Below are 16,658 nucleotides of genomic sequence, written 5' to 3'. Positions count from 1 at the left end.
CCGATCCCCTGGATAACCGATCCAAGGTACTTGAAACTACCCCTCTTGGGAATGACTTGAGAGTCAAGCCTCACTTCAACTCCTGCTTCCGTCGGCTCAACTCCAAATTTGCACTCAAGGTATTCCGTCTTCGTCCTGCTCAACTTGAAACCTTTAGACTCAAGAGCATGTCTCCAAATCTCTAGCCTCTCGTTGACGCCGCCTCGTGTCTCGTCAATTAGAATAATGTCATCATCAAATAGCATGCACCATGGCACCTTCCCTTGAATATGATGAGTCAGTGCATCCATCACCAGGGCAAATAGGAATGGGCTGAGTGCAGACCCTTGGTGCAACCCCGTAGTAACTGGAAAATGTTCAGAGTCGCCTCCTACTGTCCTAACCCGAGTATTAGCTCCATCATACATGTTTTTAATCACCCTAATATAGTCAATCGGGACCCCTTTATCCTCTAAACAGCTCCATAAGACCTCCCTAGGAACCCTATCGTACGCTTTCTCCAGATCAATAAACACCATGTGAAGGTCCTTCTTCCTATCCCTGTACTGTTCCACCAACCTCCTAATAAGGTGGATAGCTTATGTGGTAGATCGCCCCGGCATGAACCCGAACTGGTTGTCTGAAATAGACACCGTCCTTCGCACTCTCATTTCTACCACCCTCTCCCAAACTTTCATGGTATGACTTAGTAATTTGATGCCCCTATAGTTGTTACAGCTTTGGACATCACCTTTGTTCTTATACAACGGGACCATTGTACTCCACCTCCACTCTTCCGGCATCCTATTAGTCTTGAATATAACACTAAACAATGCAGTAAGCCATTCCAAACCTGCTCTACCCAAACACCTCCACAGTTCCACCGGAATTTCGTCTGGCCCGGTAGCTCTGCCCCTTCTCATCTTACGCATTGCCTCCATGACTTCATCGATCTCAATGTCCCTACAATTACTTAATTCATGGTGACTGTCGGCATTCCTCGATTCCCCAGGTCTAATATCTTGATCTCCTTCTTCACTTAGAAGTTTATGAAAGTAGGTCTGCCACCTCCTCTTAATCTGGTCATCTCCCATCAAAACTTTGTCGTCGTCATCTTTTATGCACCTCACCTGGTCTAGATCTCGAGTCGTCCTCTCTCTCGCCTTAGCGAGTCGGAATAACTTCTTCTCTCCACCTTTGTTCCTTAGTTCCTCATACAGATGAGCAAAAGTTGTCGTCTTAGCCTCCGTCACTGCCATCTTTGCCTCCTTCCTAGCTACCTTATACCTTTGACTGTTCTCTCTCTTCTCCTCCTCGTTAGTGCTCCCTATTAACCGCAGGTAAGCCGCCTTCTTCGCTTCCACTTTACCTTGGACACCTGCATTCCACCACCAATATCCTTTGTGACCACCATTGCGGCCCGTAGATATCCCTAACACCTCTCTCGCCGCCTTTCTTATACAGTCCGCCGTCGTCGACCACATTGTGTTCGCGTCCCCACCACTTCTCCAAGCTCCCATTGCCGATAACCTTACTTCCAACTCCTTAGCTTTATCCTCAGTTAAGGCGCCCCACCTAATCCTGGGTCGTCCTTGTACTGACCTCTTCTTCCTCCTTATCCTAATACAAATGTCCATCACCAAAAGCCTATGCTGCGTTGAGAGGCTCTCACCTGGGATAACCTTGCAGTCCTCGCACAACCTTCTGTCGCATCTCCTGAGGAGGAGGTAGTTAATCTAAGTCTTCACCACCGAACTTTGGTAAGTAACCAAATGTTCATCCCGCTTCGCAAAACTCGAGTTTGCAATGACTAGATTGAAAGCCTTGGCAAAGTCCAACAACGCAATGCCCCCTCCGTTCCGCTCTCCAAAACCAAAGCCGCCATGCACCTCAGTGTACCCACTGCAGATGACCCAATATGACCATTGAAATCTCCTCCTATGAATAACCTCTCAGAAGGCGGTATACTACGAACAATCTCATCAAACCCCTCCCAAAAGCGCATCTTAATATCCTCATCCAAGTCTGCTTGCAGTGCGTACGCGCTAACGATATTTAAAGTACCCTCACCTACCACCAACTTAATAATCATTAGTCTATCATTCACCCGCCTGACCTCTACCACGGACTCTCTAAGATGGCTATCTACCAGGATACCCACTCTATTCTTACCCCTCAGGATACCAGAGTACCACAACTTATACCCATCCACGTTTTTCGCCCTCGATCCGACCCACCTAGTCTCCTGGACACACGCTATATTAATCTTCCTCTTCTGCAGGATTTTCGCCAGCTCTAAGGATTTACTCGTCAGTGAACCTATGTTCCTTGACCCGATTCTCAACCTATAGGCTCCCTTGCCCCCTCTACCTCCCCTGCTACCCGACCCACCCCCTAACCCCAGCCCCCCACTCTGCCCCACCCGAGGACATGCCCTTATTCTATCATCCCAGACTGCAGCCACTACACCTACAACAATCTAGAGAAGACTCGCTAGTGCACAACGTACGCAAATCAAACAAGAAGGAAACAAGTGGTAACTAGTATCCTAGTTGAAAGGTTTAACTATTGCGAAGTAAAGTAACAGTAATTTCGCTAACACCAAAAGGGAAACAGTAAAACAGGAGGTACCAACTCCCGATAACAAAACATGTGGTTGATTTGTTGTACTCGATGCAGTTGTACGCTCACGCACCACTTCCTACCACCCTTTGTTGACACTCGCCCAGGTTTCTTTCCTTTGCCAGTGCTCGTGCGCCCAACTTGTCTCCAAATACTCCGAGAATTCCTGAAAACACAGAAAATACCACGACCCAAAAACCAGAAGGAGCTATCACCGCTACCACTGAATTCGTGGAATGCGAATGATTCTGGTAAATTCGAATTGGAACCCAACTCGATTGGAAAGATATGAAAGCTTAACTGAGGTAAATCTGAGGAGAGATTTACAGGGAGTTTGTGAGAGAGTTTTCTTGCTAGCTGCAGCAGTCAATCTGAGGAGAGATCTGATGCGTCGAGGAGGGCATAGGCTACGCAACAGCTTCAGGAACTCAACTCCAGAAAATTGAAGCTGTTCTTCGAGCTTCAGCACCAGAAATTCGATTGTCGAGCAATCCTCAAATAAATGAACCCAAGCTTCAGCCACAACTTCTCGACACCAATTAGAATAAAACCCCAAAACCAATTTGTTCAGACACTCATGAAAACAACAAACCCTAGTATTATACAACTTACTGTAGCAATGATGCAATTAGTTCCAACATAAAGATGTTTTGAATAAGTTCTGATATTGTGATGTAACTGTATTATACAATGCAAGAATATCTAATAGAGATGTTCGTAACATTGATATGGTGCTTTCTTCTATTAGATCTTTCGGCATTGGTAATATCTGCACATTTGAAATACAATAGTTTGTAAGCACATTTGTGATATACAAAGTTTTAGTACTTAGGAATCCACAACAGAATGAATATTTTGAATAGAATTTCTATAATCTACTTATTAGCTTTTCTTCAAAGCCATTCAAATATTTAACTCTAATTTCTTTTAATTAAAAGCTAATACATATACGATCAAAATATTTTATACAATTTGTGCAAAAACTACTATATCTCAGATTCCTAATAAGGGCGAGATTATGTTGGCTATAATTTGAGATAGGTTATCTATTTGTTCGGAAACACATAACATTAGAGGAGAAAAACTCGCCCTTCTTTATTCAACTTTCTAATTACATGAATATTTTGGTCAATCTTCATCCAAAGTATTGAATCAAAAAAATATATTTTTGAAATATACTTTGATTTAAAATCCAATAGTTAAACATGCCATCAAAAGGAACGAATTTTTAGCAATCCTGGATGAGTCAACAGTAGGTAAAAAAATTAAATATAATAGACACTATCTTTATTAAAGAACAACCACAGATAAATCAGAAAGTCATTGTTACAGAGAAAAATAAGCAACTACAAATTTAATTATTTTATATTTCTATATTTGAAGGTATTATGTTTTTCTTTGAATAACTCTTAGCAACAATCTAATTTTTTGGCGCATATAAAAGTAAATAATTTTTAAGTTAGCTTTTAATAGCTTCTTCCTAATTTGTGATTTTGCCATAACTAACATTATCTTTTTTGGGTCATTGCTTCTAACTTTATTGACGAACAATTAAAGATTTTTAAAATCTTAAATGCCAGTAATATGCTTTTTTGACTATTGGATTGGTGTCTGCTTTTAGTCACAAAACATTGTCACTCCAGGCAGCTATCCCAATAATTGTGGTTATATAAATCAAAATAAATTTAAAGTTTGAAGTTAATTCTGAAAAGCCATAAATTAGTTGCAAAAAAGCTAATCGAAATTAAAATATACAAAATAAAAAGAACAATATGATATCAATCCTAATTTTATTTATATTCTTATAGCAAGAGAAACAATAAGATAAGAACTTTGCATTGTTTAGAATATATTTAAAGATATGATTAAATATTATCAGTAGTAAAAAGGTTAAACCATATAATGTGTAGTTGACCTAAGTATGCTTTGCAAGATTATAATTGCAATAAAACCAAAGGTGAATTGAAGTGTGCAAAGCATCCTTTTAAAGGGTACAACCTCAACCTGAATTTCGGTTTCATTTATTGTGTGATATTGCTAGACAATATATGAAAAGTGACACATTACATCATACTTGAATCATAAGTTGCTAGTTGGACCCAATAAAACAGGTTTATGTATACTTACTGATCATCCATGGCGATAAAATCTTGAATTCTGTTCCCATTTGAAGCATAGGTTGAGGGGCTTGCATTGAGCACGATGGCAAGCACATCTTGCGTTTAAAAAGAACGACAAATAAGCTAATAGACAATAAAAGTTAATATAGACAATAATCGTAATAATAACAATACTAATAAATGTGAATCTTAGGCGAACAAATAACATAAATAGTTAAATATTCAATTACCGAATTCAGATCCCTTGGGTTGATATTCGAAGTTGCCAAATTGTGTAAGATTTAAGCGCGTTGGCGGAGGTAGTGGCTCTTCTAGAGGATTAACAGTTTCTATTGGTTCAACAATGGTACACCTATCAATTGTCCATGTAAATTTGTTAAGTGAATTTCCATACATATAGTTTGATTCTTTGACCTATGCAACTGACACCAAGTAAGTATGGAAAGGGAGAAACGGATCTTCAAAATGTATTATCTTCGCATTGAATATAATGCATTCCACTTGATTTTCCTATAACAAAATAAGGCATAATTAGCATAATATTAACTTAATTACTGTTGGAAAATTTATGAATCCTCTAAAAATCACCTCTTCATCTTGCAAAATCATCAGTCGATACTTTTTTGTTTTCTCTCTAGTGTCTCTAAGTCTGCCTTTATCAACTACTTGAACCTTACAGGTCCACTCTTCTGTTTATGGAGTAATTGCATTGATCTTGAATCTTTTTGCCGTCTACACGTAATCTGCAATTATAATACATCACAATATAATAATGAGCAAACGTAAAATTGTCAAAATGATTATAATACAAAATCAAAGAATTCAAAGAGTGAACAAGTTGTACGTCACACTTACGATTAGGAATGATGATCTAAATTACAGAAAAAGCTTTGTCGATAATTTCATCATAAACTACATTATATGTGGATTGATCATCATCGTCAGCTGTAGCTGGTCTAATTTATACCTTGACACAATTAGAACCTTTGGCTCTTGATAAAGCAACATAAAACTGACCAAAAAATACAGGTTCTCGCTAATAAATGCCAACAAAACCTAATGTTTGGCCTTGAGCTTTTGTAATACCCCGGAAAATTTTTGAAGTACTTAAGCGCTATTAAGAAAGTTGACGTACGCTAATTGTATTATTTTGTCTGCGAACGAGGACTATTAATATGATGGATATCAATTGGATATGATAATAAGTGTACGAGGCATATTATGGGTGATTTGGGGTCCAAGGAGAGGCCTAGGTCCAAGACAAGTTGAAAATTTCCATTATAGCCGAAAGTTTCGAATAAGCACGCACAAGACCTTATTTTGGACGAGCATATCTACATGGATATAACGAGTTGTGTGATGTACAATCTATCAAATTAAATCCCTTTGAGTCTAGTTTCCATATAATCAAACCGTTTGAAATTTGGAGGTGTATACAGAAAGTTATAACCGTTTTACCGGACATGTGTCATAAGCGCGCCCAGGCACGCGGCCGCGCCGGAACCACGGCAATTCAAGAGTTTTCTGCCTTTGAGCGGGGAAGAATGCGGAAGGAGTGCGGTGGAGCATGTAAAATCCCTAAAATACCACTAGGTAGTGTAAAAACCGAAGGGGGTCCGAAATTCTTCCATTTTTGGTCATTCAAGGTCAGATTTGGGCGATTCCAAAGGAGTTTTTCACGATTTCGACTTGGGTAAGTGTTCTATATCTGGAAGTGATTATATTTCATGAATGTATTTCAATATTCATCGTTTATTTAGGATCTTGATGAAAGAAATTGAAGTTTTTGTAAAACTTTCCAAAAATGAAAATTTAGGATTTGAAGGTCTATTTGACATCGGAATTCGATAATTTTTGTATGGTTAAACTCGTATCGGAATGGGTTGTTGAATTTTATGAGTTTCGTCGAATTCCAAGACGTGGGCCCCACAAGCAAAATTTTGGGTTAATTTCAGATTTTGTTGGAAAATTAGTATTTTCATATGGATTAATTCCTATAATTAGTATTGACTGAATTGAATTAACTGTGGCTAGATTTGGATCGATTGGAGGCTGATTCGAGGGCAAAAGGCATTTCGGAGTAGGATTTTGCTCGGATTGAGGTGAGTAGTGATTGTAAATGATGCTCTGAGGGTTTGAAACCCCGGATTGTACATCGTAGTGCTATTTTGAGGTGAGGCACACACTTGATGATGAGCGTGGAGTCGTGTACTATTGGGGATTGTGACTTGGTCCATCCCGATTGATAATTTTACCGTATATTTGACTGAAACTTATTTGTTATCATCATGATTTTGGCTGATTTCCATATTTGGGCTTCGTGCCAACTATTTGAACCCTTCGGGAATTTTTATTACTATTTCCTCACTGTTTTGACTTATTAATTAAACTCAGTCATGTTATTTTCCACTGTTTTACTACTCAGCCAATTTTACTCCATTTTGAGACTTAAATGATATTTTAAATGATGTTTTGGGCTGAGAAATACTGTTTTACTAATGCCCGAGGGGCTTGTGAGTATTTATTTGACTAAGTAAGGCTGAGGGCCTAGTTGTGAAAAAACACTGATACTGATTGAGGTCGAGGGCCTGAGATATGTACGTCACGAGGTGGCTTGTTGATATTGTTTATGAGGCCGAGGGCCTGAGATACATATATACGCCACGAGGTGGCTTGACTGATATGAGGCTGATGTCCTAGATTTTATGCCACGAGATGACTTGATATTGAGCTTGGGCTGTAAGGGGCCCCTCCCGGAGTCTGTACACCCCCAGTGAGCGCGCGTACCCATTGTGATATGATATTGAGCCCGAGGGGCTGTTACTGTTCTAATATTGAGCCCGAGGGGCTGGCACTGTTCTATTTTGATATTGAGCCCGAGGGGCTGTTACTGTTCTGATATTGAGCCCGAGGGGCTGGTACTATTCTGATATTGAGCCCGATGGGGTTGGTACTATTCTGATATTGAGCCCGAGGGGCTGGTTCTGTTGATATTATGCCCGAGGGGCGGTTTGCTATTCATGTTTTGCCTGAGGGGCTATTTACATTTCTATCATTTTGTTACTCACTTGTAAACTTCTTGTTTTACTTGTTGGAAAAAGAGATTTTCACTTTATTTCTCACTGCTTTACAGTTTAAAGTGATTTTACTGCTTCAGTATTGAATGCCTTGTGTTTTTACGTGATTTCTTATCTTCAGTCATTATTTATATTTATTACTCACTGGGTCGGAGTACTCACATTACTCCCTGCACCATGTGTGCAGATTCAGGCATTGCTGGTTCCACTCCTGAGTGCTGATTTCCTCCAGTTTTAGGCGGCTTTTAGGGATTACGAGGTAGCTGTTGACATCCACAGCCCCGTGTCTCTATTATCTTGTCTTCTATATTCCTTACGGATATTGTACTAGTTATTGGATTCAGCAGACTGGTATTATGACTCATAGATGCTCATGACTTGTGACACCCAAGTTAGGGCTGTGTCGGGCTGAACTTCCGCATTATTATGTATATTTCCGCCATTTAGTATGATTTACACCATGTTTAGACTATATTTGTATTAATTAACTATAGCAAAAGATGATTTGGGTTAAGTCGGCTGGCCTTATCTTCACGAGAGGCCCATCACGACCGGGTTTAGGGTTAGGGTCGTGACAGCTTTATTTATAGTCATGGCGAACCATAACCGTATTTGAAACTGTGTTCTTTTGAATTGAAAGGGTAGTTTTTCGTCTTCTGAAGTTAATAGTGGTATTCGCGGGATGAATACATGTGTATTTTAAAATCACCACTGGATATTGTAGCACTAATAATATGAGATTTGAAGTCATTACATATTAATCGTGTCCCATTGCACAAAGCTTCGCAGGGATTCAAATTTCTTAATAATATAATCGGACAATTTTCTTTAGACACAATTTATAAGGAGGTAAACCAAGAGGATTTAAAGCGTGCAAAAAATCTTCATATTTATTTTAATCTTTTGGATCAATTGTTTCATCGGTAGCTAAATAGACTTTTTCATCAGCAGGAAATTGAGCAATTAGCATGTCATTTATTTCATCAATGAAGTCGTTCTTTGTAGTTAGAATTGCGCGAGAAGTAATAAAAGAAATATTTGAATGAGTTAAATATAAATCAGGATAAGTAACTTTAAATAGATGATTCAAGGAATCTTTTTCAGTGGTAAAAGGTATGATCAGAGGACGGGGAATTTCTATTTTGCTCTTATCATTTTTTTTTCTTTTCCATTACCAATTCTCATCAAATATACACAAAAGGCTGGGTCTTTTTTCGCACGCATATTTTCGGACAGTTGTAATTTTTCAAGTTGATGCCAAATTTCAGAACATAATAAGCTTTCACGAACAAAATCTTCCTTCTGTTCACCACGAACAACGAGAAGAGTTTGTCTAAAGTCGCAACTGAATACAACAACCTTTCCGCCAAATAGCATAGTTGTTTCCATTAAATCTATAAGGAGCAAATCTAGTGCTTCAATTATTTTTTTTCGCCATTGAAATTTTGTCCCATACTATTAGTTTTGCATCTCGAATCAATGATGCCAGTGAACTTTGCTTACTAATATTGCAACTAAAATTTCCATCAATATCAATAGGTATTTTAAATCGGGAATGAGCAATTCGGACTCCAGGAAGAATTGAAGCGGCAACACCTGAACTCGTAGTCGCTAATGCTATAAATCCTCTGTGCCTCACTGTAGCTAATAAGACACAATATAAAAAGCTTTTTCCAGTTCCGCCTGGACCATCAATGAAGAATGCTCCGGGTTTACTTGAAAATATTGTATCAAGGATTATATTTGTCACGACCCAATTGCCAAACCCGGTCATGATGGCGCCTCTCGTGAAGACAAGGCCAGCCAGACCAAATAGAACACCTCTTTTAAACAGTTAAATATCATAAATAGTTCTAAAGCATGATATAATATCAATAAATTGCGGAATTAACGATAACAACAGTAGAAACCATCCCGACACAGCCCAAACCGGGGTGTCACAAGTCATGAGCAACTAAGAAATCTAGATACAAGTCTACTAAACACTAAATCCGATACAATAGTTCTACAAACATGAAAACGATAAGATAAGGGAGGCACGGGGCTGCGAACGCCAACAGCTACCTCGTAGTCTCCGAATCACTGCCTGAACTGGGAGAATCAGCACTCAGGAGCGGACTATGCGATGCCTGAATCTGCATACATGGTGCAGGGAGTAATGTGAGTACTCCGACTCAGTGAGTAATAAAGGTAAATAACAACTGAATAGTAAGAAATCACGAAAAGCAACCAACATGTTGTATAGAAGCAGTGTAAAACCCTTTGAGAAAAATAGTGAAGCTGTGAAATCTTTAGAAATATCTTAGCTCAGTTTAAACCTCTTTTGAAAATGGTTTCTCAACTGTTACGCAATGAATGCAAAATAATTAGTGCCGATAAGCACAGAAAATCTGCCCCTCGGCACAAATACCACAATATAACAGGTATAATGACAAGTAAATATGAAAGATGAACACATAAAGGTTCGCTCCTCGAGCAATATCTCAGAACAGTACCAGCCTCTCGGGCTCACTCTCAGAATAACATCAGCCCCTCGGGCTCACTCTCAAAACAATATCAGCCCATCGGGCTCACTCTCAGAATAATATCAGCCTCTCCGGCTCACTCTCAGTACAGTATCAGCCCCTCGGGCTCACTCTCAAATCACGATGGGTACACGCGCTCACTGTGGTTGTGCAGACTACGGAGGGGCCCCTTACAACCCAAGTGCTATATCAAGCCACCTCGTGGCATCATCTCTCGGCACTCGTCCTCACATCACTTACGGCCAAGCGCAATATCAAGTCATCTCGTGGCAATTAAAAGTATCTTAGGCCCTTGGCCTCATATCACTCAGCATATCCTCACATATGGCCCTCGGCCTCACTCAGTCCGAAAATCATCACAAGCCCCTCGGGCATTAGTAAAACAGTAGTTCTCAGTCCAAAACATCATTTAGAAATATCATATAAGTTTCAAATCTAAGTAAAAGTGGCTCAATTTGTAAAACATTAGATATCAGCAGGACTGAGTTCAAATAATAAGTCAAAGCAATGAGGAAATAGTGATAAAAATCCCCGAAGGGTTCAAATAGTTGGCACGAAGCCCAAATATGGCAATCACCTCATATCATGATGATAAGAAATAAATTTCAGTCAAATACACGGTAAAATCATCAATCGGGACGGACCAAGTCACAATCCCCAGTAGTAAAAGTCCCCACGCTCATCATCCAGCGCATGTCTCACCTCAATATAGCACTACGATGTGCAATCCGGGGTTTCAAACCTCAGGACATCATTTACAATCATTACTCACCTCGATTCGGCAAAATCTCTAGCTCGCGACGCTTTTACCCCTCAAAACGGTATCTACGCGCATCGAATCTATCCAAAATCAGAACGAATGCATGACAATATGCTAAGGGAACAAAGCCCAAGCGAAAACAATCAATAACGGGCACAAATCCCAAAATTACCAAAACCCGAGCCCCAGCACCACTTCTCAAAACTTAAAATTTTTTACATCATTTGATTCCTTATCACCCCACGAGTTCATACATACCAAAAGTTTTCAATTCCGACCTCAAATGGTCCTTCAAATCCCAATTCAAAAGTTCAAAATCCCAAGCCCTAGTTCTTCCATTTTTAGCTTAGTTCCATTAATTTCTAGGTGGATTTCACAATAATAATCGAGTATTGAGTTCAAAAATCTTACCTCTTGGTGATTCCCCTTGAATCCCTCTTCAATTTCCTTCAACCAGCTCTCAAAATGATCAACAATGGAGTAAATGAGCTTCAAAATCGCGGATGAAACGATTTAAAACATTCTGCCCCTAGGTTTTTCGCATCTGCGGACAAAAGCCCGCTTCTGCAGTACCTCATTTGCGGTTACCCATCCGCTTCTGCGGAACTCACTAAAGGGACCAGGCCCCGCATCTGTGAAACAACCTCCGCATCTACGACTCCGCAAATGCGGCTAACCTGACCGATTTTGCGATCCCAGACCATCTCCTCCTCTCCCGCTTCTGCGGCCAAAAACACGCATATACGATGCCGCACCTGTGGTCCCCAAACCGCAGGTGTGAAAATACCAGAAGCAGCAAAATCTTACGCTGCAAGTACACCTCAACTCTTCCGTTAACCACCCAAAATCATCCCGAGGCCCCCGGGACCTCAACCAAAAGCACAAACATAACCCAATACCTTATTCAAACTTGCTCAAATCGTCAAAACCCCTCAAACAACATCAAATCTATCAAATCTCATCGGATTCAAGCCTAAGTTTCAAAAATCTTTCGAAATACGCTTTCGATCAAAAACCCAACCAAAACCACGTCCGAATGACCTAAAAGTTTGCACACACATCACAAATGACATAACAAAGCTATTGCAACTCTCAGAATTCCATTCTGATTCCCGGATCAAAATCTTACCTACCAACCAGAAATCGCCAAAATCTCAACTTCGCCAATTCAAGCCTTGTTCTACTTTGGACCTCCAAAACGAATTCTGATCACGCTCCTAAGTCATAAATCACCCAACAAAGCTAACCAAATCATAAAATATTCTATTCCGAGCTCATATACAAATAAGTCAACTCTTGGTCAAACCTTTCAAATTCAATGCTTTCATCTGACACTGTTCTTTCAAATCCATTCCGATTTTCCTGAAAACCAAAACCAACGATCTACATCAGTCATAATACATTACACGGGGCAAGTCATGCCCGAGAACTGGCAATCAAGTGCAAACGCTCAAAACAACCGGTCGGGTCATTACATCCTCCCCCACTTAAACACACGTTCATCCTCGAACGTACCCAGAGTTGTTCTAAAAGCCAGCCAATCGCTAATAACCTTACCATGCATATACTCGGGGGTGATCCCACATCACCCTATCTCATATAGGTCCAATAACACATTACAACTGAAATTACACAATCTAGTCTGGCCCATAAGCCATAGAACCACATTTCCATTTCTGAAACCATCAATACGATCCAAACCTCACACCTATACTCTGAATAGACCCAAACCAGCTATAATAACCCATGCCTGCAACCTCGGGAGCAATCCCATGATATACCACATAACTCAAACACTCGTAGAGATAACTTCTATTCATAGCAGCTGCCCACAACTACCGAATACTGGTAGAAAACCTCTTATAAAGTCTCATTCCAACACTTTCATATACTGCCAACAATAAATGAAATACGCACTAAACCACGACCATTTCTCAGGTCAACCATTCATGAAGCTACTTCTCCCCTGACAAATACCATAGCAAATTTCCGAGTCGAACCTCGATCTTATCCTTACAACATGCTGAAATTGAATCTGTTCGTGTTCATTAATGATCCCAATGATCTCCTCTAACCCAACACACCACTCTGGTGACATGACACATCAATAGAGGCCTAAGATACAACTGGCATAATACGCGCACCAATAAGCAACGGTCCGAACATACTCAAATCATGAAAATGACTCAAATGAAAGAGCTATACCTAAAGCTCACCCGTACCACCACAACACAAGGCTGAGGATCCGTCTCACATCATAGAAAGAGAACACATGAATCTAACCCGCAAGGTCATATCTCTATATAGCTTCGCTACAAATGCGCGATCATATCCAAACACTGTTCCATATGAAACATCTCAAGTCACTATGCTCGAAATTGACAACCACACACAATTTGATGCCTGGAACCAAAGAAAATCACTACACCCACGGTGAAACAAGTAACATATGTCACACAGACTCGATAGGACATAATCGATATGCCATCTATCGAGCAATACCCAATTACTTTTCCCGCTCGACTTCCACTATGAATCCCAATAGAACTGCACCATATGTGCCAAAAACCAACAAAATGTAACGTCTCGCAACACAGAAAGGCAACTCATAGATCTCCCAGATCACTAGTAAGCTCCATAACTGTCGAACCAACCTATCCCTCAACAATACAATTTGCGGCCAACTAAGCCGACTCAGCTAGAACACGCATCCACATTGGCCTTCCAATAAACTCCTTATCAAGGAAACCTGAAGCTGCTCCTTCCACTACTATAACTTCTGCCGAAGCCATATGATATGGTGCCCGGCACCAAATCAATACCGAAATCAATAACCTTGTTCGGCGACGTGCCCGGCTAAAAGAAATACATCCGGAGAGTCCCTCAACACCGGAGTTAAATCAGTGGTAGAATCCTCTGCACTAATATCCATCACAAAGGCTCAATTAAGAAAGACAATCCTTCCCAGCCGTTCGCTGGGTCTTTGAAATATAAACCACTCTACTAGAACATAATCCGCCGCACCTCGCCACTCAACCCATGGCATTTTTGACATAGCCTATAGCGTAATAGTCCAGAATAACCCAACACTGAGAAAACCAGTCTGAACTCCAACATCAAATCCAACATCTAACATACCAACAAATAAAGATCCACTCGAGCCTCCAAATCTCGATAGTCGCTAAACAGTGTCGATACACACGATCCACAACCACAACATAGCCTGAATATGAGAACTTCCGTCTCCAAATCCATATGGTACATGAATCACCATATCTGATCCCAATTTTGCCATCCAAATACATGCCACACCTTAATACCTAATCATATCGTGAGAGATACTCTAAAATTCTTTTGTGCCACCAAGCAACTCGAATATCAGCAGTCGATCTAGCCAGAAAGTGTCGCAACACTACCGAAGTGCCATCAACTTAAATCGCATTGCCCTTTTTTCTGAAACATCTACCCCCGTCAAATCAATTCCAATTAGCAGTGCTATTTCCTTAATCATTTGAGGCTAACCACTGCTTAAGAGTTTCATGAACTTCTTTTCAGAACATAACTATAGCCTTACACACGCTAATCTCGATCCTCACAATATACCACATATACTATACCAACCTAGGATAACATGAGAATTTCATCTCCCTTCCGGGCCACAGACATCTACGTATTCAACTAGTCACGAACTTTCCATTGGTCCCATCTAGAAGGAAAATCACTATACATACCATGTCCATAGAAAATATACATCCCCAAACCGCGGTAAAACCATCAATAACTCTCTGAGTTCCCTTTGCTCAAATCAGACCTGTCCTGACTGAATCCTTCTAACTCGATAAAGCTAAGAAAGACATCAAAACCTAAGAGCATCGCCGCAAAATATCTGAAAGAACTTATTACCTCGAACACATACCATGAATTAATCATATCATTACCATACCGATTCGGTATACTATCAAGTTACTCCATCTATCTAAATTTCCTTCTGATTCATCTTCAACTTGATATTCTCTCTTACTATAGCACCAAAATTTCTCAACTCAGGATTACCACACGAGACCCAAGCATAAAACCACACTGTCTAAGACTCATAAGCCACTGAATACTCTCTTAAATATTCCCAAAAGCATCACATTCGAAATACTTCGCTCTGAAGAACTTCCTGCGGATCTAAGTTCGTTACCTCTTGATACTGATACATAGAATCCCACAATTAATATAGAAAACAGCACAAGTCTTGACATCTTCCAAGGAAACTCAGTTTCTAATCGCATATACGACTTTGGAATACTCAATTGATACAGGCATACTCTTGAACACATTAGAACCATTCTCGCAAGTCATCCACTCTCCTCAAACCGCAATTAGTCTGATCAAACGAACCGATCAACCTGTGCCTCATTAGCACTCCGACACCGCAAAATGTGACATCATTCCATTATAACCAAGAAACTTCCTGCTCTATGCACCGAGCATCCTTTACCACTAACAACTCAAAGCATTCCGTGATTCTTACACACTTATGAAGCATACTATATACCTTGTTAAGAATTTTTTCCTTTACTCGAGCCATTTTCGGTCTCAATTCCCGTAGGCCATAATTGATTCACCCAAATGCCTCAAACTAGAACCGATATAGCACCTAGTCGTGCAGTCAACTAATCAACAGCAGACTCCCCCACTTGGCTCGAAGCTATAGATCAAAATACACTCAATAACTAATAACACTTATATTACATTGATGGCACAATACTATAATGAGATTAAACTCGAATCCTTTGTAAGCTTGTGAAAACACCGATCATCTAGTATTTAAATCTTCGGCAAACCTCACCCTCATTCTCGCAACATGTAAACCCACTCTCTTAAGCAACCCAAATTAAATTCACACATATGTTTCACTTGCACATGAGATCTTCTAACAATCACATAGGGGTCTCACCACCCCAGAACACTTTGCGAAGATAATCCACCTGTTTTTCCTTTAATTAACATTTCTATATACCTTTCACCATCATAAACTATACCCAGTCACTTAGTCTTCCTGAGTCTGAACTCATATCGCAACATGAAATTTACTTCACTCTCAATTGGGAAACGTGAAAGGATCCTTCACACGCCCATAACTCGGGGCTATACCTCGAATCAAGATACAATTCCAGCACCTAATAGTTCTTCTATCCTCCAGCAGGCCTTCCTTGTTACTTCCAAGTCATATAGATACATCTCGCAGTACTAACATACTCATCGCATAGTTACCCAACCATCACTCCCACTAATAAGGACAATACAGAACATATAAGTTCAAAATACTTGCTTACACAATCAGCACCTCGGTGCTCAAGCCATAGGCAAAGATCCGGCCTCAAGTCCTTCAGACTGGCCCAACATCAAACTCACAAAGATCACATCTCGCCCTTCGATCAGGGAATCATTAGCCATCAAGGCACATCTGATACTGAGCGCTCATGCGTGCCTATGAAAAGGTGGATGGAATTTCAAGAGGTACTTTTCAAGTTGAATCAAGGACGCACGATAGGAATTCAAGAATGTGAAGTGTTTCCTAAAGGTT

Source organism: Nicotiana tabacum, chromosome 6, assembly GCF_000715075.1.
Source record: "Nicotiana tabacum cultivar K326 chromosome 6, ASM71507v2, whole genome shotgun sequence".
Classification (NCBI taxonomy): domain Eukaryota; kingdom Viridiplantae; phylum Streptophyta; class Magnoliopsida; order Solanales; family Solanaceae; genus Nicotiana; species Nicotiana tabacum.
This window is presented reverse-complemented; position numbering follows the sequence as displayed.